This window comes from Meriones unguiculatus, chromosome 20 (genome assembly GCF_030254825.1).
Source record: "Meriones unguiculatus strain TT.TT164.6M chromosome 20, Bangor_MerUng_6.1, whole genome shotgun sequence".
NCBI classification, from domain to species: domain Eukaryota; kingdom Metazoa; phylum Chordata; class Mammalia; order Rodentia; family Muridae; genus Meriones; species Meriones unguiculatus.
Window position 1 is genome coordinate 16,241,718 of NC_083367.1, and position 19,174 is coordinate 16,260,891.

A 19,174-nucleotide genomic window follows, 5' to 3' on the forward strand; every position below is an offset into this window, starting at 1 on the left:
GCTGTCACAGAGGATGCTAAAAAATGAAGCTTGGAATAGAAATCAAATTACATGACCCCACAAAGCACACTTTGTAAAATGCACCCTAAAGTAAATTAAAATGTGAAAATGAGGAGGAACTAAACTCATCATTTTGTTTACCCCACAAATAAATAAGGTTGAACAGGTAAGAGACTGATTATGGATTACTGCCTCATACCTATGATCTCAAAGCTTGGAAGAATGAGGCAGGAGGATTCCAGGCCAGCCTGGGCTGTAGAGAAGCTCTTTCTTTTTCTCAGAAATAAGCTAGAAAAATATAAAAATACCTAAGAGTAGCTTTGCTGCATCACAAAGTCAAAATAACAGTTTACAGGAATCTTTATCTTTGTGGGCAATCAATATTACATAACATAATGTAACGTAACATAACAATATAATATATAATTATTAAATATATATATTATACATTGTGCATTATACATTATATATTATGTAACATATAATATATAAAAATACATAATATATGTTATAAATTATATATATATTACACTATATAACTTATAATACATAAGTAATACATTATACATTATATAATATATGGTACATATGATATATATGATACATAATTTTTCCTTTATTTTTATTCATTACAATTTATTCACTTTGTATCCCAGCTGTAGCCCCTCCCTTATCCCCTTCTAATCCCGCCCTTCCTCCTTCTTCTCCTCCCATTTTCCTTCCCAAGTCCACTAATAGGGGAGGTCCTCCTCCCATTCCATCTGACCCTATCTTATCAAGTCTCATTAGGACTGGCTGCACTCTCCTCCTCTGAGGGACTATAAGACTGCCCCTCCTCCTACTCAGACCTCGGACACCACCACTGCTAGTTCTAGAACTAATGCAGGATGTTCCAACAAGGGGGTTAAGGCTTCTCATAATATTTCCTATAAGCCCACACCTGTTTGTTTATATCCCCCATTTTTATTCATTATTAGCCAGACAGAGCCAAGTAATTGTGGTAATGATACTTGCTTTTTTGCCCAATGCTGGAATGCTAGTAAATTTAGGTATGCCCTGGTTACTCGCATGCCTCGATGGGTGCCTGTGCCCGTTGATGCCCCCCACACTATGACTCTCTTCAGACAGAAAAGGGATCTTGGGATTACAGCCGCCATTGTTACTGCCATTTCATTGGCGGCTGTTGGAGCTACCACCTGGGCATTAGCCATGAGTCATACTGGGCAGACTGCTCAGACCCTGAAGAATCATTTAGCCAAGGTAGCTCATGCCTTAGTTGTACAAAAAGGAATTAATGCTCAACTAAAAGGAAGCTTGATGGTGTTCAATCAGAGGATTGACCTCGTGCAGGAGCAAATTGATAACCTATGGCAAATCGCTCAACTTGGCTGTCAATGAAAATATGCTGGACTTTGAGTCACTAGCATATAACATGAGAATTTTTCCTGTGCTGCAAATCTGTCTAAACAATTGTCGAGCTATATTTCAGGTAATTGGACTGGAGAATTCGATACTATGATGGAGCAGCTGAGAGTGGCCATTGTCACAGTAAATTCTACCAGAGTGGACGCAGGACTAGCCACAGGATTATCATCATGGATTGCTGCAGCCATGAATCATCTGAAGGAATGGGCAGGCATGGGAGCGTTAGCAGGCCTTCTGGTGTTGGTCTCCTTGGTTTGCCTGTGGTATATATGCAAGATTAGAGTCTCACAACAGCGTAATGCAGCCATGATCATTCAGGCCTTTACAGCCATTGAAGCAGGACAGTCTCCCCAAGCATGGTTGGCTACCATAAAAAGCTAAAATGTTACGCTCAGGATGCGAGGCTAAGCACTGCACTCAGGGTCAGCCGCTTTGGACCCAGAGAAGAGCATGTCTGATTGCATGCGGGTTGATGCCCCAGGTCCCGCCTCTGAGAAAAAGGTATCAGATGGGTCTGATGCTCTTTGGGTGGATGACACCTAAATGAACATCAGTACAAAGTCCCAATTTATTTCTAATATCAGAGATCAGACCTCTACTCTTGCCTGATGTGTCTAAAACAAAAAGGAGGAACTGGAGAGAGCTGTGGAATGCTATGCCTTAAAGATGGAGCTGGTTTCTGCCTTCCACCTTCCCGATGGTGAGTGCTCTCTGTCACTAACAATTCCACATTTGACTAAGGCTGAGGATCTGGCTTGCTTCCATGTATGTGGACCTATCTGCATTGCCCACGTGGCACGCTGGGGTTGGCTACCCAGAGGCTATTTAAGCTGTGGGCTGGCTTTCCTCAGGGTCAGATGATTGTTCAAGGTTCCTGAATAAACTGCATTGAAAAAAAAAAAAAAAAGACTCCCCCTCCTCAAGGGAAGGTGATCAAAGAGCCAGCTACTTAGTTCATATCAGAGACAGCTCCTGTTCCCCTTACCAGGCAACCCACTTGGAGACTGAGCTGCCATTGGCTACATCTGTGCAGGGATTCTAGGTTATCTCCATGCATGGACCTTGGTTGTAATATCAGTCTCAGAAAAGACCCCTGTGCCCAGATTTTTTTTTGTTTGTTTGTTTCTGTTTCTCTCCTTGTGACTCTTTCATAAGAGTCCCTGCACTCTACCAAAGTTTGGCTATGAATTTCAGCATCTGTTTTGATACACTGCTGGGTAGAATCTTTCAGAGTTCCTCTGTGGTAGGCTCCTGTCCTGTTCCCACTTTCTCCCTTTTCTTTTGTCTGTCCTGTTTGCCTTTTTGAATGAGGATTGAGCATCTTACATAGGGTCCTCCTTCTTGCTTAGCTTTTTATGTGTACAGATTTTAGTATGTTTAGCCTATATTATATGTCTAATATCCACTTATAAGTGAGAATATACCAGGATGATCTTTTCTAACTACCAACATTTGCCTGCAATTTTCATGATCTCCTTGTTTTTAATTGCTGCGTAGTATTCCATTGTGTAAATTTACCACAATTTCTGCATCCATTCTTCAGTTGAGGGACATCTGGGTTGTTTCCAGCTTCTGGCTATTTGAATAAAGCTGCTATGAACATAGTTGAGCACATGTACTTGCTGTACATATACACGTATACAGGTACATTCCTAGGAGTGGTATGGCAGGATCTTGAGGTGGCACTATTCCTAATTTTCTGAGAAAGCGCCAGAGCAAGCAAGAAACGCTTAGAATTTCCTGTATGACTCTTCAGATTGGCTTCTCTGTCTAACCTTGGCCTTATGTAGGACTCATGTTTCCCGTGAGTCGCAAGTGTAGGTGGAGTCCTCGGTGTAGATTAGTGTGCTGCATGGCTCACTGCCCACATCTACACACCCCCGTTAGGCAGGAGGCTGAACTTGTGCTGCTGCTCTCACCTCTCTTACTCTATTCTACTGAGTTCACACTGCTGTGCAAAGGGCAGCTTCAGTACAGAAGAGCAGCAGACAGTGCCAGCAAAAGTGCAAATTTAACACAGAACTACAGTTTGTGCTTTCTAGCTCCCGCACAAAAATATAATCTCTATGTTTATTCATGCTGGGCGTATTATTTTGACATTATAAATTGTTCTTTTATGAATGCCAACTTTATTAATAATCATTTGATGCACACAAGTAGCATTACTGAAATAGATTTATACTCTAGCCAGGAGACTTTATGCTTTCAAAAAATAAACACAATTTTCACTCATGGTGGACAATTTATACAACTTTCAACATCCCTAAAAGCACTTTTGTAGCAAATGGTTCCAACATTTCATAAGTGAATGAGAATTTAAATAGTATATTTATATTTTATATTTAGAATTCCCCATTTTCCTTTCTCTGTACTGTGAATTGTATAATGTTTCAAAAGCTCAGTTTGCTTTGGATTTAGTGAAGGCTTTGAAGCCACCTTGGAGTGTATCTTCAAAATCCTCTTCCCAGTCTGACATTTTTTACTAAGTGCTTAAATGCCCTAAGCAACTCTCTTCTCTATTGTTCCTATGAAAAATTAATGTTCTAAAAATCTAAGCTCGACTTTATAACTATCACTTCTTAGTTTGATATATGATAATTCTCAAGTTGAATAAGAATCTTGAAGAGACAATTTATCCACAGATTAGTGCCCCTTTCTTTTATCCCAGGAGCAACTGTAATTTGGCAATAGTAACTCTCAAGCATCCACATGTACTGCATAGCTGAACGTCAATCTACTGCTCTGAAATTTTCCTCTTGTGTTTCCTCCACTGTGACTGTGCTAAAAAGTCGAATAACCTTTAACTCCTTTCTCTGGTTCTTTCCTATGCCCTGCTCCAACTGCCACCTAAAAATTAAATTTTAAAAAAAAGTTTTGAAGGATTAGTCTGTCATTAAAGAGATAATGCCTCTGAAAACAGAAACCACTGGCAGCTGCAAGCACAGTCATGTGAGAGTTTATGGATAACACGCAGAAACTTAGGCCCTTATGGGATTTGGGGTGGGGAACTGCTAACCTAAATGTGTTGTCTGTTTCTATGTCCTTAGACATAGGATTCATACTCCAAGTCACTGGGCACTTTTGCAGTAACCACACATCAAAAGGACAGTACTTATCACGTGCATTATTTCTCAGTTTAATTAGAAGAAAACACAACTGTCAATATGATCTTGATATTGCATAAACAAGAGGCCCCTTAGATAGAAAAAAAAGATGAATCAAGCAACTCCTAGACTATTACTTAGAAAAGAATATTAGAAATCATTCAAATAAAGCGATGTGGGCTAAAATATTTAATAGTAGTTACAAATATTGTTAGTTAACATTTACACAGAACCAATGGACTCTAATGTAGGCTAACAACAAGGAACAAAGATGCTCAAATTAAAAACATATTTTCATTTACCCACAAATATTCTGCATTACAGTTCAGAACCATGCTAATTACATGTTCTTAAGTAAATATTAAAATTAGACTGCCATTCCTAGGCAAGCATCACCTGATAAAAAGAGACTGTAACAATATGCACTGAAAGAAAGGGAATAATTCAGAACTCAAGAACACATGGATAATGAAGAGTTAATTATGAGATTTTTGGCTACAGAAATGTAGTTGAATTATGTTAATTTATTGAAATACGTACCAACACTATATGTTGGGGGTTAGCCAGGAAATAAAGCGGGTGACATGAATAAATGCAAACAGACAAAACGTATGATTGCAAAGTCTGCTTAGAAAATAGAATTTTGCAAGCCTAATTATATGCTAAGTGTACTATGCACTTATTCCAGCTCCTCTTTTTTCTGTTCTTGACTTAGATGAGATTTATTTGCATAATAGGTAAACCTTTTTTTTTTTTTTTTTTTTTGCTAAACTATACAGCACTTTTCCCATTTCTTCTCATTTTCTGCATAACATTGAATGGAAATCTACATATTTATATATGAGCCATTAGCGTAGCCTGAGTTTACATATAAGCTTTTGCCACTTATTTTGCTTGTGAGTGGTGTTTTTTTAAAGTCTGGTGAATAAAGAGCTACTGCATAAAGTGCTTAACTAAATCAATTTATTTCCACCTGCATAATTTCAGAAGTTTAATTACATCTTTCATCTGCTGAGAGCCCACATAGTCTCTGCTTCTTTAGATGGTAGACTGTTTCAAATACTAGCCATTACAGTAAAAATGATTTATGTTAAATCTAACTTTTTTTATGTATTCCAGCTGTTGCCACTTTAAATATTGACAGAAAAAAAGGCAAGACACATATAACGTATGTGTATGTGTCTTTGTGTGTATGTGTGAAAATACCTAATGCTTTTCTAATACTTAATTAAACTGAATTATATTCAACTCTTAAAAGTTCAGGAGGAATATAATACAGAAATATGAGCCTCACATAGTATTAAACTCTATGGTACATTTAAAATCCATGGAGAAATCAAAGTCCACAGACATTTGAAGCACTAGAGTCAACTGCTCAAGATTTGAGAACAACCTTGGGAGGAGAGTGAGTCATGAGCATAAAAAGACTAGACAGCTCTCTCTCATCCTCACCACACAAAGAATTGCATTCTTCTACCTTGTGCAATACAAAGAGTCAATATGGAAATGCATGCAATACAATGACATTAGCAGGGCTGGTGGCCCTTCCTTCTAGAGAGGCTGATTTTGTGGGCTGTTCACATTAGGGAATTCCTTGTAAGACTGATCTAAACTGGTAGAATGCTAGGTCACCTCTTACTGGTACAGGCTGTCACATAACTATTAAAATCTACCCTCTACCAGCATCAAGTTTAGCTAATGAATACAGTGGGATAATTGATACCAGAAACTTCAAATCACTAAAAATTTATAAAAATATTCTATCGCCCTGAAAGCCATTTGCCAGCACACAATTTAATTGTACCCCTCATCTATCTAAAGTCTCATGGTTATTCATTAATTGCACATTTACTTATATATATGTGTGTGTGTGTCTATCTATTTAATATCTAAGATATCTAAGATATATAAATGTATATGAATTTTAATAATATAATCTGTTTATTTTAACAATATTTTGTAATTGGAGCTGCTCTATATAGACGTGTATATAAAATACGAATGATCTTGTATTTTTTTTTTGAGTTTTTCAATTAAACTTTTATTATGGATCAAGAGTGATCTACTCTCTGATAACTTCCTTTTTTTAAAATTTTTCATCAATTACACTTTATTCATTCTGCATCCCCCATAAGCCCCTCCCTCCTCCCCTCCCAATCCCACCCTCCCTTCTCCCTCTGCTTGCATGCCACTCCCCAAGTCCACTAATAGGGGAGGTTCTCCTCTCCTTTCTGATCTTAGTCTGTCAGTTCACATCAAAAGTGGCTGCATTGTCCTCTACTATGGCCTGGTAAGGCTGCTCCTCCCCCAGGGGGAGGTGACTAAAGAGCAGGCCAGTCAGTTCATGTAAGAGGCGGTCCCTCTTCACATTACTATGTAACCCAATTGGACTCTGAACTGCCCTGGGCTACATCTGTGCAGGGGATATTGTATTTTAACTGGTATTTATCCTTATCTTCTAAAATATCATAGGAAATTAAGCATAAAACATATATACCTTCACCCAAAGTCATGTCAAATTACATCCCTTATTTCAAGAGAAAGTATGTTGAATTATTATTCTCATTGCTCTCAGAAATCTGAAGGAGCACATACCACTGTATTATGGGCATTTCCTTTACATGTGACCCAGAAGGGTCCAGGGTGGACTTCCTAGAATTGCCAGGTTCTTGGTTCTACCTTCAAACCACTGAATAGGAAATGAGCCTTCAAATCAGTATTTTTACAAGTCTTCCAAATTATTCTGAAAATTAATAAAACTACTGTCACTTCACAATATAAGAATAAAGGAAGAGTACAGAAGAAACCAAAGGACTTGCTCCCACCTGTAGCTGTCATGATTTTGGGTGATGTCCTATCAAAAACAGGAGACCTAAGGCAACTATCCAGAAGCCATACCATTGGTCATTTTACCTATAGCTAAGGAGATGAGATAATCAGCATACACTTAATGTAGAACAAATTCAAAACCTACCAGAAATCATAGAATATTCAAATGCCAATTGACAAAAACATATCATATGCTGATAGTCCTGTCCCAATAAATAACTTTTATCCCTGTGGCTTCTATTCTCATAATAATACAATTCAGTATCTTTTCTAATTCTCTTATAATACAAGAGTAGTCATACTGTGTATTAGGTTGATATTAAAGAGTTTCTATTCATACAAAGCTGCTGTAGAAAGTAAACTCATATGCCATTTACAGATCCATTTAGTATTTAAGAAACTCTGTGAAATAGACACCAATCCATCACAGACTCCATGCCCTGAAATGGTACTGAAAAAAGTTCTGTTTTTAATCTTTTCAGGGACTTCTGTGTTGTTCTCATAGTGATACCTCCAATCTGTAATCCCACTCACAGGATGTCCATGTCTCATCTCTTTACATTCCCAATAACACTGACACTTCATATCTTTGAAAACCTGTATTTTCTTTTTTTTTTTCAATGCATTTTATTCAGGAACCTTGAACAATCATCTCACCCTGGGGAAAGCCAGCCCACAGCTTAAATCAAAAATGGTCATTTTAAGTACTGTGAAATAATATATCGTTCAGTTGGATTTTCAGCTGCTTTGTTTACATATTGCTATCTGTCTTCACATACATTTTCCTTAGATAGCTTTGCATAAACACAGACAAAAGTGTAATAATAGAAACTTATTATGGAAATGCTCACACATATATAAATAGGCATCATGTTAATATAATAAACAATACAAATGCAGCACTATAATTGAAGCATATTACAAATACTCTTCAGCTTTAAATTAAACAATGATTCTATTTAGCATCAGATAAGCTCATAATAAACTTTACTTGTATATAATCCCCACCTCTTATTTTCATTCACAATAATTTATATTTGTCTGTTTGTAATAATACCTACTTATACAAAGTATGTAAATTTGGATTTTAGGAATGAGTGGAGTGGCACACTGTCTAAAACAGAATGTGAGCACTTAAATGGCACTGCATTAAATGACAACGTACAGACTGGAAAAGGATCATCACCAACCCTATATCTGACAGAGGGCTAATATCCAGAATATATAAAAAAATCTCAAGAAGTTAAACACCAGATCCAGGTCTTATAATTTCTTAAATTCATGTAACTCATATGAATTTCTAGTTTACAAAAGGAAATATATATTAAAAACTCAGAAAAGTAACATATAAATAATGTTCTGTGAGTAACAGGTAAAATTGCATCCAATTAAATGAATATCAGTTCTTAGCTGTATCAGTTCTTCTTAGCTGTTTGTTTTGTAAATATTTTAAGAGTGTTCATGGTCTGAAACTCTAACACTTTAACTGTGGGCACAATGGTTGGTAATCAACCATCATGCCATTTCTTGTACACTCAGCATCTATTTTTAGCCCCCTTCACCATGTCACACTGGAAAGTTAAGCAGAAGTACATTAACGACTTTAGTGCTAAACTCTGGATGCTTGGACTTTCCTTAACAAAGAAACTAGAAAGAATGGGTTTAAGATATTACTAAATTTTATATCAAAGTCTACATCAGAAATGGAAGATATTAAAAATCCCATAATAAAAGCTCTGGCTTTTTGGGTCAGATATACACATTGGACAGATGCTCTTAGCATGATGAAAAGCACCTCTAAAATTCATGAGATTCAGGAAATCAAAAAGTCACAAGACCTGGATCTAGCATAGCTCAAATGGATACCAGACACATTTTTCCCTTGGTTTGGGGATTTCTCACTTTTCCCATTTTATTAAACAAATTTTAACTTCTGTCTCTAGGCTGAATTTGTCTCAGCAGATTTTCACCTGGTTGACATTCTTTGGGATCAGCTCTAGACTGGAAGCTGAGATCTGGACCGGCTGGAAGCTGACATGATTGCTCACTGACTCTTCAGGTGGATCAACTAACCAGATTCTTCCGAGGGCTGCCCCATTGCCCAGCCTTTGGCTGGCATTTCAGCCTTCCTAGCCCCTTGATGCAGACAGCCCCATGAAGCACTGGAGCAGCTTCAGAAGAAAAGATCTTTCGCCCAAAATCCCACCAAACAGGCTGAAATGTTGGGTCAAAGGGGCTCCCTGACATTACTTATTATCTTGGGGACCTAGTTAGCTGGAGTAAGAACTAGTATTGCAACACTGGATATACAAAGCCAGAATTATAACAGCTTAAAGGCAGAATCTTCTGATTTTGGTCACTTTTGGACCATGCTTGCTTAACCAATTGTTAGGAAAAATTAGACAAAGATTAGGGACTATACAGCTGATGATAATGAGAACCCAGTACTGCCAGCGTAAAGATGATGACAGACTGTAAGAGCCCAAGATTGGCCTCTTTATGCACAAGGAAAATGGGGGATGAAGAGCTTAAGTTAGCTTGGGTGACTCCATTTTGAGATGAGAAGACATCCTGTGCATACCTGTGCCTGGGGGCTGAACTCAGGTACCAGGAAATTAACTTTGGAAGAAAACAAAGTTAACTTTCCTAGCAACAGCTTCCAAGAAATATCACAGAATAAATACTTGGTAGAAAACAGAGACAATCTCCCTGGCAACAATCAATGAGAATCAGTTGGGAAAATTCTCCCCAAGTGTTCCAGATGTAGTTTAGAAGAATTTCAATTGTGATTATGTGCCTCAGCTAGATGGTCACCTTGCCCTATGACTTTTATCCAATCCTGTAATGCCAAGGCATGAACCCCCCTGCTTGATGTCATGGAAACCCCCTGCTTGCAGTTTTTCCTTTTAAAAACCCTGTTCACCTGGGGCTCAGGGTCCCACTTCTCTACTGCTGTGTCAGTGAGACTTGGGTCCCATGTTCAGACACGTATACAATAAACACTCATGTGTTTACAGAAAAAGAAGTTAAACATGCACACACAAAAATACTATTCACATGTAAAATGTTTCATTCTTAAGACCTAGATAGCAAACATATTAAGTTCAGAAAAAAATAATTAAAACAAAAAGGAAGCTCTTTATTTGTTGTTATATTTTTATCAACCAAATATAGTGTTAGATAATTTATATGATTCAAGGAGAAAAGTCTCATTTTCCTGGTATAATACATTTTGGGATACTTCATGTAGTCAATAGCTCTCTGACAAAATGGAAGCTATAGTACTTTGTCACACTGTGGGATAAAATACTGCTCATACTGCCTGGGTCATCCAGTTTTCTCAGTCAAGAGAATCGTAATAGCTTCAGGTGATATTCAGGCTCTGATAAAAACACATAATTAAACCCAATGTTGCTTCATGTAGAATTCATTGTCTCATAAGGCAGAAGGCAAAATGTAAGATGGTATCACATTCCAATAAAATGCATAACATTTCAGCAAATATGCCTTTCTAAGCATTTACTAAGATACAATCAGGTGAGGAAAAAGGGATTACAATCTTTTTATTTAGTGTGAAGCAAGATCAAATAGCATCAGATCTTCTCAAAATATACTTTTTCTTATTCATCTGTAAAAAATTTCAAAGGTGACTTTGTCTCCTTTGCAAAAGGTAATAGAAGAGCAATGACAGGAAAGCACAAAGGAAACAACGTGCTGCTATTCTTTATCCTACATTACAAGATCAAACAAAATAGAACATCCCAGCATTAACACAATATAACAGTGCATGCAGCTAGTCAATCAAAACCACATGATGCTAATTTTGGTTGTAAGTTCTACAGAGCCAAGCCTTTGTTTATAGGTCAAATACTTATCTCCGTATGTCACAAACTTTAATGTGCATATTAATCAGCTAGAATCTTGTTGAAATGGAGGTTTTCACTCATTCAGCAGTTCTGGGGCTGATGGAAGAGATGAAGAGTGTACACCTGCAATATATTCCCAACCAGAGGCTTAAACTGCTACTTCATAGGCACAGTGGATCTGCAAGTGTTGCAACACAGGGTCACTCCATTCGACATGACAAAAGCCAAAAGGGCCAAAATTCCCTCTCTTATCACTATATAAACTCTTAAATTTATAGATACAACAGTAATAACTAAACATGTCATGGGGCAATGAAAAAAGTCTTGATTGAACATTTTTGCTAGGAGAGCACAGCAAAACAAGTATTACCTATTACTTTCTTGCAATGTAAAGTATTTGTATTTGAAAAAAAACCCTTTATGAACAGCAAAAACCCTTTATGAACACCCAGCAGTACACAGGAAACATTTATGAAGAAAAGTGCAATCTTCACATTGTCACTATGTGAGGATTATTATTGCAATTCAAGCACACTAAGATAGATAGTGAGGATTACTTTAAACACACACTGCAGTCAAAATATGCTAGTAAATTATGCCATGATTTTAGATAACCTTGTATCTGCAGCACTAATTAAGAAATAAACATAACAATTAACGGGAGAAATAAAAGGTGGACAGAGTCATTATTGAAGTGTTAAAGATAGATTTTTAAATCCTATGATTTTTAAAATCTATGATTTTTATATCCTATGATTTTTAAACTTTTAAATTCTATGATTACATGATACTACATTATCATTGACTAGTGATTTAGTCACTGTCTTATGTGTTTTACAGTAGTTCATGACATAAAATTTTCATGACACTTTTTGGAATATCTCCACTCTATTTTTCCACATGATTCTTTTCTTTTCCTTATTGTTCATTAGAAACCTGTGCTATGAAATAGTCATTTATTTTCAGAAATTTCACTGGTCATGAATCTGTAGTAAACACTACTCACTACAAAAACACTTCTACACATGACTAAACTGAAAGTCACAGGATTCCATGAATGTAAAAATCAATGTTCACAACACAATATGACAGGTCCATCGCACACATTATCAAAACAGAATCAGTTGTTTACATCCATGACAATTGTATCACAATTGCACCTGAGGACACACATTGGCTGGCATATTTGTATACATGTGTCAACCTCAACTGTGTAAATATATAAGACATTTAGATTTGAAACTACTAGACAGAAACAGTTACTTTGAAATATAACTTTCCTTTTAAATAATTTCTTAGTTATTTATTAGAGTTTATTGACTTTGTATCCCAGCTGTGGACATATCCTCTGTCTCCTGTCAGTCCCACCCTCCCTCCCTCTTCTTCCCTATGTCCCTCCCCTAGTACACTGATACGGGAAGTCCTCCTCCCTTTCCATCTGATCCTAGCCTATCAGGTCTCATCAGGACTGGCTGCATTATCTTTTTCTGGTAAGGCTAATCGTGGTGTTTATAAATAATTTTTTTTAGTAAATAACTTTAAGTGTTTTGACATTGTTTTCTGCAGAGATGGGAGCAAATATCTACTCATCTCAGTTTCAGCACTGCTAACAAATTAAAGAAATTATTCTATCCAAGGTTTTTTTTTTTTAACATTGGGCTTTATTAGAGTTATTTGCAGAAGCGTGCTGAAGGCATTACTTAAAAGAGTATAAGTGGCTCACAGACAGCAGCATCAGTGAAAAGAAAAGCCCTACATGGCTGGAAGTTCCTAAAAGCTGAGCATCTATATGTCCCCCCAAACAACTTGTAGTCAGTTCCACTGATAATTGTGTGAATTCTACAGTGTTGTGAGTTTTCTGGGCTTTATATGCTTCAACTAGTTTCCCAAGTCACATAAACCTCCATTCAAGAGAGAATCTTCTAATTTAGAGAAAGCAACTATGTATCAAGTGTACACATAAATAGCAATAATGGGATTAATAGTATTGTGCAAACAACTACCAGAATTATTATCTTAAAAAAATCAAAGCTCTTCCTACCTCTTAAACATCTCCCCATTCCTTCTACTCCAGAGCATAAAGATTTTCATTATGCTATATCTCTGTGCAAGTTTGATTATTCTACAAGCATTAACTGGGATCACATATATTTGTCATTTTGTGACTAAGTAATGCCACTTAGTAAAATATCTTAAGACTTCAGTCATACTGGAGAACATATTAGAATCCCCTCTTCTTTCAAGGGTACAAGTCTTACATTTGACTATCCCTTAAATAATCTGCTCATAACTGACACAGTTCCTCTAATTTCCATAGATTACTATTCCTATCACATCCTATCCACTTCCATTTCAGGATACCTACCACTACTTGTAGGCATCTCACATGCAACTCTCACAAGACCAACCAAATTCCCTCATATATGCAATATGGAAAAATGAGCGGAAAAGGAAGACATGCCTTGAATTTTCATACCATAATACTCCTCAGTGGGATATTCAAATCTTACAAAATTTCTAATTTGCAATTTTTTAGAAAATGTATCTATCAAGAAATTTCCCATTGTAAGTAATATTCTTTTTGCTTTCCTTAGCAATTGTACTTCTGAACATTTAGTTGAAAATATTCTCTACTTCTTTATTTCTTATACAATCTTTCATTTTCTGACACTCTCCAAGGATATTGCTTTGTCTACAGTAATGAATGCTTTTGCAATCAAATTAAATTTACATTTAATGGTTTTATTGGCGGGTTCCTGAGAACACTTAGTATGGTTGCTGACATTTTACAATTTTACAATATTTCTTTGCTGTGTCATTATATAGCATTGTGTTGGCTAGTTCCTCTGCTCTCTGAATGATTTCTTCTCAAATCCTTCTACCCACAGATCAAGGCCAACTGACTAATCTCATACCCTCACGTAAAATACAGAGGGTTTCAAATATTGCTCAGTTCTAACCAATATTGTGTAATAATAAAACCCATAATGGAAATGTTACTTTTTAACATTATCATTGTATAACTGTCTTAAAACCACCTCAACTCCAGGTACTAAACTACATGTAAACATATCTCCTCTATGAATAAATAAGGATCAAGATTAACATTTATATATAAATGCTCTTGTATGTCAGATGCCCTCTGTGATAGACTCCTGTCCTGTTCCCTGTTTTCTCCCTTTTCCTATGTCCATCGCATTTGCCTTTGTGAATGAAGATTGAGCATCTTACCAGGGTCCTCCTTCTTGATCAGTTTCCTTAGGTGTATGATTTAGAGGAAGACAACAAAACCAGTCCTGATGAGACCTGATAGACTAGGGTCAGATGTAAGAGGAAGAGGACCTCTCTATCATTGGACTGGGAGAGGGGCATAGGAGAAGTAGAGAGGGAAGTATGGGATTGGGAGGGGAAGGGTTAGGGCGCTACAGCGGAGATACAAAGTGAATAAAATGTAATTAATAAAAATAAGATTTTTTTTAAAAAAAGAGTGTTTCATTACTTACACAGTCTTAACCAAACATATGTGTCTTGGAATGATCTAGGTAACCTTTCCTTTCAAGTATATATTGCTAGAACCAGATTTATCTTCATATCATTTATGTTAAAACATAATAAAATACAAAGGTTCAGAAGATGTTCTCTTTTGGGCTACAAGTTACCTAAGGGAAGGTACAAGATTCCAAACATTCATGAATGCGTGACACCAGCAAGAGATAAAAATGAAATTTTTTTTTTTTTTTTGCATTATTTCTTTTTTTTTTATTTTTTTTATCAGTTACATTTTATTAACTCTGTATCCCAGCCGTGTCCCAATCCCTCATTCCCTCCCTGTCCCTCCCTCCCTCCCTCCCTCATCTAAATGAAATTTTTAATCGCAAACCTCTAGTGTCACACTATCAGATCCCAGCTCTGAGTTATCAGCCTATTATATGAGAAGGAAAAGAATCAATTCTACACATATCTCAAATTTTCTGATCTAGACAATGGGCAAGACAGTAAATTAGACCTTATAATACTGTAATAAAGATGAAGTTATTTCTGTGTGTATAACTCCCTGGTAATAACATATTATTTGAAAGTGTAATAATACACAGCACTGGGTAGGAAATTCTTAATCTAGATGCAAGCTCCATTTCCATAGTGTACTCAAAAAAGGGTAATTATGAATTATACAATGCCGATACAGAAATGGTCTCACTCTGCTGCAGTTTCAAAAAAAATAATAACAACAAATAAATATCTTTGAAATTTTGAAGCTATCTTTATTTTTACTGAATATGTAGCAAGTGTTTATAAAAAAATAATAACATAGGGAAGATAAAACACATCTATTTCCTTATTTGGATGGCTTTAAAATTGGGCTCCCTCAGTTTTCCCAGAGCAGTGACCTCCTGGACATACACTCAGCACCCAATCTCATTTCTACCCTTGGCACCCTCAGTGTTTTCTTTTTATACCATATGGACAAAACTATTTGTATGTGTGTTCACTCTTCCCATATTTTCCTGTAGAGTTGTTGACTGAATAATATATTTTCCAATTAAAAATAGTCTAGTTTAATATGTTTTATATGTCTACATTTGATATGTATGCAATCTATAACTCCTATGCTGGGCAATGAAAATATACATTGCCTTTTATAATTATAATGTTTTTCTCATGCATGTTATAACCTATAAGAGGTAATAATAATAATGGTGATGATGATGAAATAGTTTTTAACTCAAACACTACAAAGTTAGAATCACAGAGGTTAGAGATTAAGAGAGGCACTAGGGGTAACAGATCTCATTAAGAATGGGAAAGAGTACTTAACTTTTTTCTTCTATTACATAGAATTTGTTTATACATTAGTGTTATTATTTCTGTAAAAGTTAAATATTCTTTCATAGGAACTATGTTGTTATAGTATGGTCCTAGAATGAAAAGGCATATGTTAAGTTAAAATGAAAACAGTATATTTTACATGAAAGTATATTTTTGTGAAATAGTTCAATGAAATATATATTTTCTCAGTTTTGTAAAAATGAAAAATAAAAGCCATTGGTTGTTTAAAAAAAAAAGAATGGGAAAGAGGACTCCCAGAGTTCCATCCCATGCTTGGTGAAAGTCCCTGCATAAGTATTGGGGAAAAGATGGAAGGACCTGGAGGGAACAGGGACCTCACAAGAAGACCAACAGAGACAGCTAAGCCAGAGAGAGCTTCCAGAAACTGAGACATCAAGTAAGGACCATTCATTGTCTGGATGTAGGCCCCTTGCACACATGTAGCTGAAAAGTGGCTTGGTTTTTATATAGGGTACCTGACGAGTGGTGGGGGGCTGTTTCTAATAAAGAGACTATTGACTGCTTTTGGACCACTTTCCCCTGGCAGCACTACTGTGCCTGGCATCAGGGGATAAAGATATGCTTAGTCCTGATGTGACTTGATGTGCTGGGAAAAGTAAATATGGGAGAAGAGAGGACTCCCCTTTTCTGGGGGAGGGGAAGGGAAAAAGGAAGGAAAAAGTAGGAGGAGAGGGGGCTTGCTGGAGGGAAAGGAGGGGGCATCCTCAGGATTTAATACAATTTTTTTAAAAAATGGAAAAAAGAATAGAATGTTATAGATGGATTAGAAGGATTGAAAGAGGAGGGTCAAGACAGTAGAGGGAGTGAAGAGGGGAATGAGGGACGATCTACAGGGAGAGATAGATAAAATTAAGGGCCATATGAGGGGCCCCTAAAAAACCAGAAGCTTCCTAAGTTATATACATATATGAGGGTAAGCAAAAAGAAATCACCAAATAATGGAGCGGGAAGGGGGGCACAAAAACACAACTAGCCATCTCTTGTCACCAAAGATGTTTCTAGTACCAGGAGTGCATTCTGTCTAATTGAGTTGCTGGCAAAAGGGACTCCATAGGAAACTCCAAATAAGCCAGGCTGGTGCCAAGATTACAGTTTTCTCTCCATAAACTGATGGAAAGGCCTCGTGGCTGAAGACAACACCTACATGTTATTGGATGTGGAGAAGTCAAGCTGGTGCACACATAAAATCCTTTATCATTATGTTCTAAAATCTATTTTTGGTATAGGACAGAACACTGATAAGCAAAAGAGAAATGTAACCACCAATCCACCCATAATGCCTTTGATCTACAGTGGTATTTTGGCTGCAAAGATGCTCCTGCAATAGTGGCACAAAATATGTAGGAGTAACCAATAAATATCTGATTTGACTTAAGGATCACTCTAGGGAGCGGAGCCAAGATGGCGACTAGCACACACAGTTTCTGAGCAGTGGGATACCTGAACTTCTGAGTGGGTGAATGGAAGGACCCCTAACCCAGGAAAACCACGGTGAGGCTTTCTGAACAACAGGGAACATCGCAGGAGGTGAAAACTTTGGTCTCTGGTCACCCAGGGACTTGTTTGGGGAAGGAGAGAAAAGAGCCTTTGATCTTGCAGCACTCCCTTCCCCCAGACCTCCTTCCTCCTCGGCACAGCGGCACAGCGGCACAGCGGCACAACAGACTCATCTTTCTCAGCACAGACCTAACTGCCTGGGGTACACAGCCGCTGAAACGGAGCCCCAAGCACTTTAGTGGCAGACAAAAGCCAGCAGTACTTGTCCTGGAGTCCCAGATTTGCGCAGCAGCTGCACCATCCTCCCAGGGCGCGAATCTGCTAGACACCATACTAGCTCCTCAGGATCGCTGTCACTGATGGTATAGCCCGCCCAATCCCACAGTGACAGAGAATACGCTATATACTCACCAAAACCAGACAGAAACGTCAAACAACCTGGACACACCAGGCGCTGGGCCTCCCAAGCTTGGAGAGCACAACGAAGAGACCCCAGGACTTCCCAAAAAGCATCGGGACTAGCGACCCAGTCTCCAGTTACAGCGGGACATGGCGGCGGAGCAGCACTGAACTGGCAGGGCACAACAGCCCTCCAGTTTAAGACTAACCAGGGCCAAACCAGAGAACAGAGAGCCTGGTTAACCCATCCCTGCTGAAGTGACCACCCTGAAATCTCCAGCTGCAGCAAGACCTCAGAACCTGGCAGTGACAGCAGCACAGAACTGACGGAGCACATCAGAGAAGCAGGGCCAAACCAGAAAGCAGAGAGCCCCGGATACCACTATCTCTGCCAAGAGACCTGCCTGTGAGTGCACCCTTGAGAATCTGCAGTTCCCCAGATCCTGGGTCCTTCTAAATCAGAAGCCAGGCATCGAACCTCCCTCCCACCCACATACCCACTTTGGGAAACAGAGGGGCACTAGGGACATTGAAGTTCCTGCCCTGTGGGCCTAATCGGGGAGTTAAGGCAGTTAATGGCAGAATTGCGCTGAGATCATAATTAGCGCCTGTGACATATACAGTGCAGAGCCCCTCCCACACACTCAAGGGTTCAACATTAGCCATCACTCTGTCCCTGGAGACACACATCCACGCACACTTACACACACAGACAGACACACGCGCGCACATACACACGCTTGCATTTGCCCCGTTTGCGCCTGCGTACTTTCCTCTCACAGGTACAGCTAGTCCTCAGCACATGCTAAGAGTGCTCACCTTCCTGAAGAACTCTCCAGACACCAGAGAGAGACAGCACCAGTCTGATCTGCAGAATCCAAAAACAAACAGGGAAGGTTTCAGATAAGCCAATGGCCAGGGGTAGGCGAAAGAACACTTCCAACATAAATCAGGACATCATGACTTCACCAGCAAACCTCAAAATCGATGGATACTCCAATTCAGCAGAAGCACAGGAAAATGATTTTAAAGCCATGCTTGCCCAATTATTTGAGGCTCATAAGGAGGAAATGAACAAGTCTTTCAAAGAGCTGGCCAGTCAATTGGAGGCAAAGAAAGAAGAAATAGACAATATCCTTAAAGAAACACAGGCAAACATAGCCAAACAAATAGATACACAAGTAGAGGAAAAATTAGTGGCATATA

General features: G+C 38.0%; 1 protein-coding gene across 19 annotated transcripts in view; it reads right to left on the reverse strand.

The window, feature by feature from the left end:
• Lingo2 (leucine rich repeat and Ig domain containing 2) overlaps positions 1–19,174 on the reverse strand; it is a 1,357,796-nt gene that overhangs the window by 1,250,547 nt on the left and 88,075 nt on the right. For 2 of the 19 annotated variants that reach the window (XM_060373600.1, XM_060373587.1), the window contains exon 2: positions 18,788–18,836. The exons of the other annotated variants lie outside the window; for them this stretch is intronic. The gene's annotated coding sequence lies outside the window, so the exon portion shown is untranslated. The remainder of the gene's footprint in view (positions 1–18,787; positions 18,837–19,174) is intronic. 19 annotated transcript variants of the gene reach the window in all.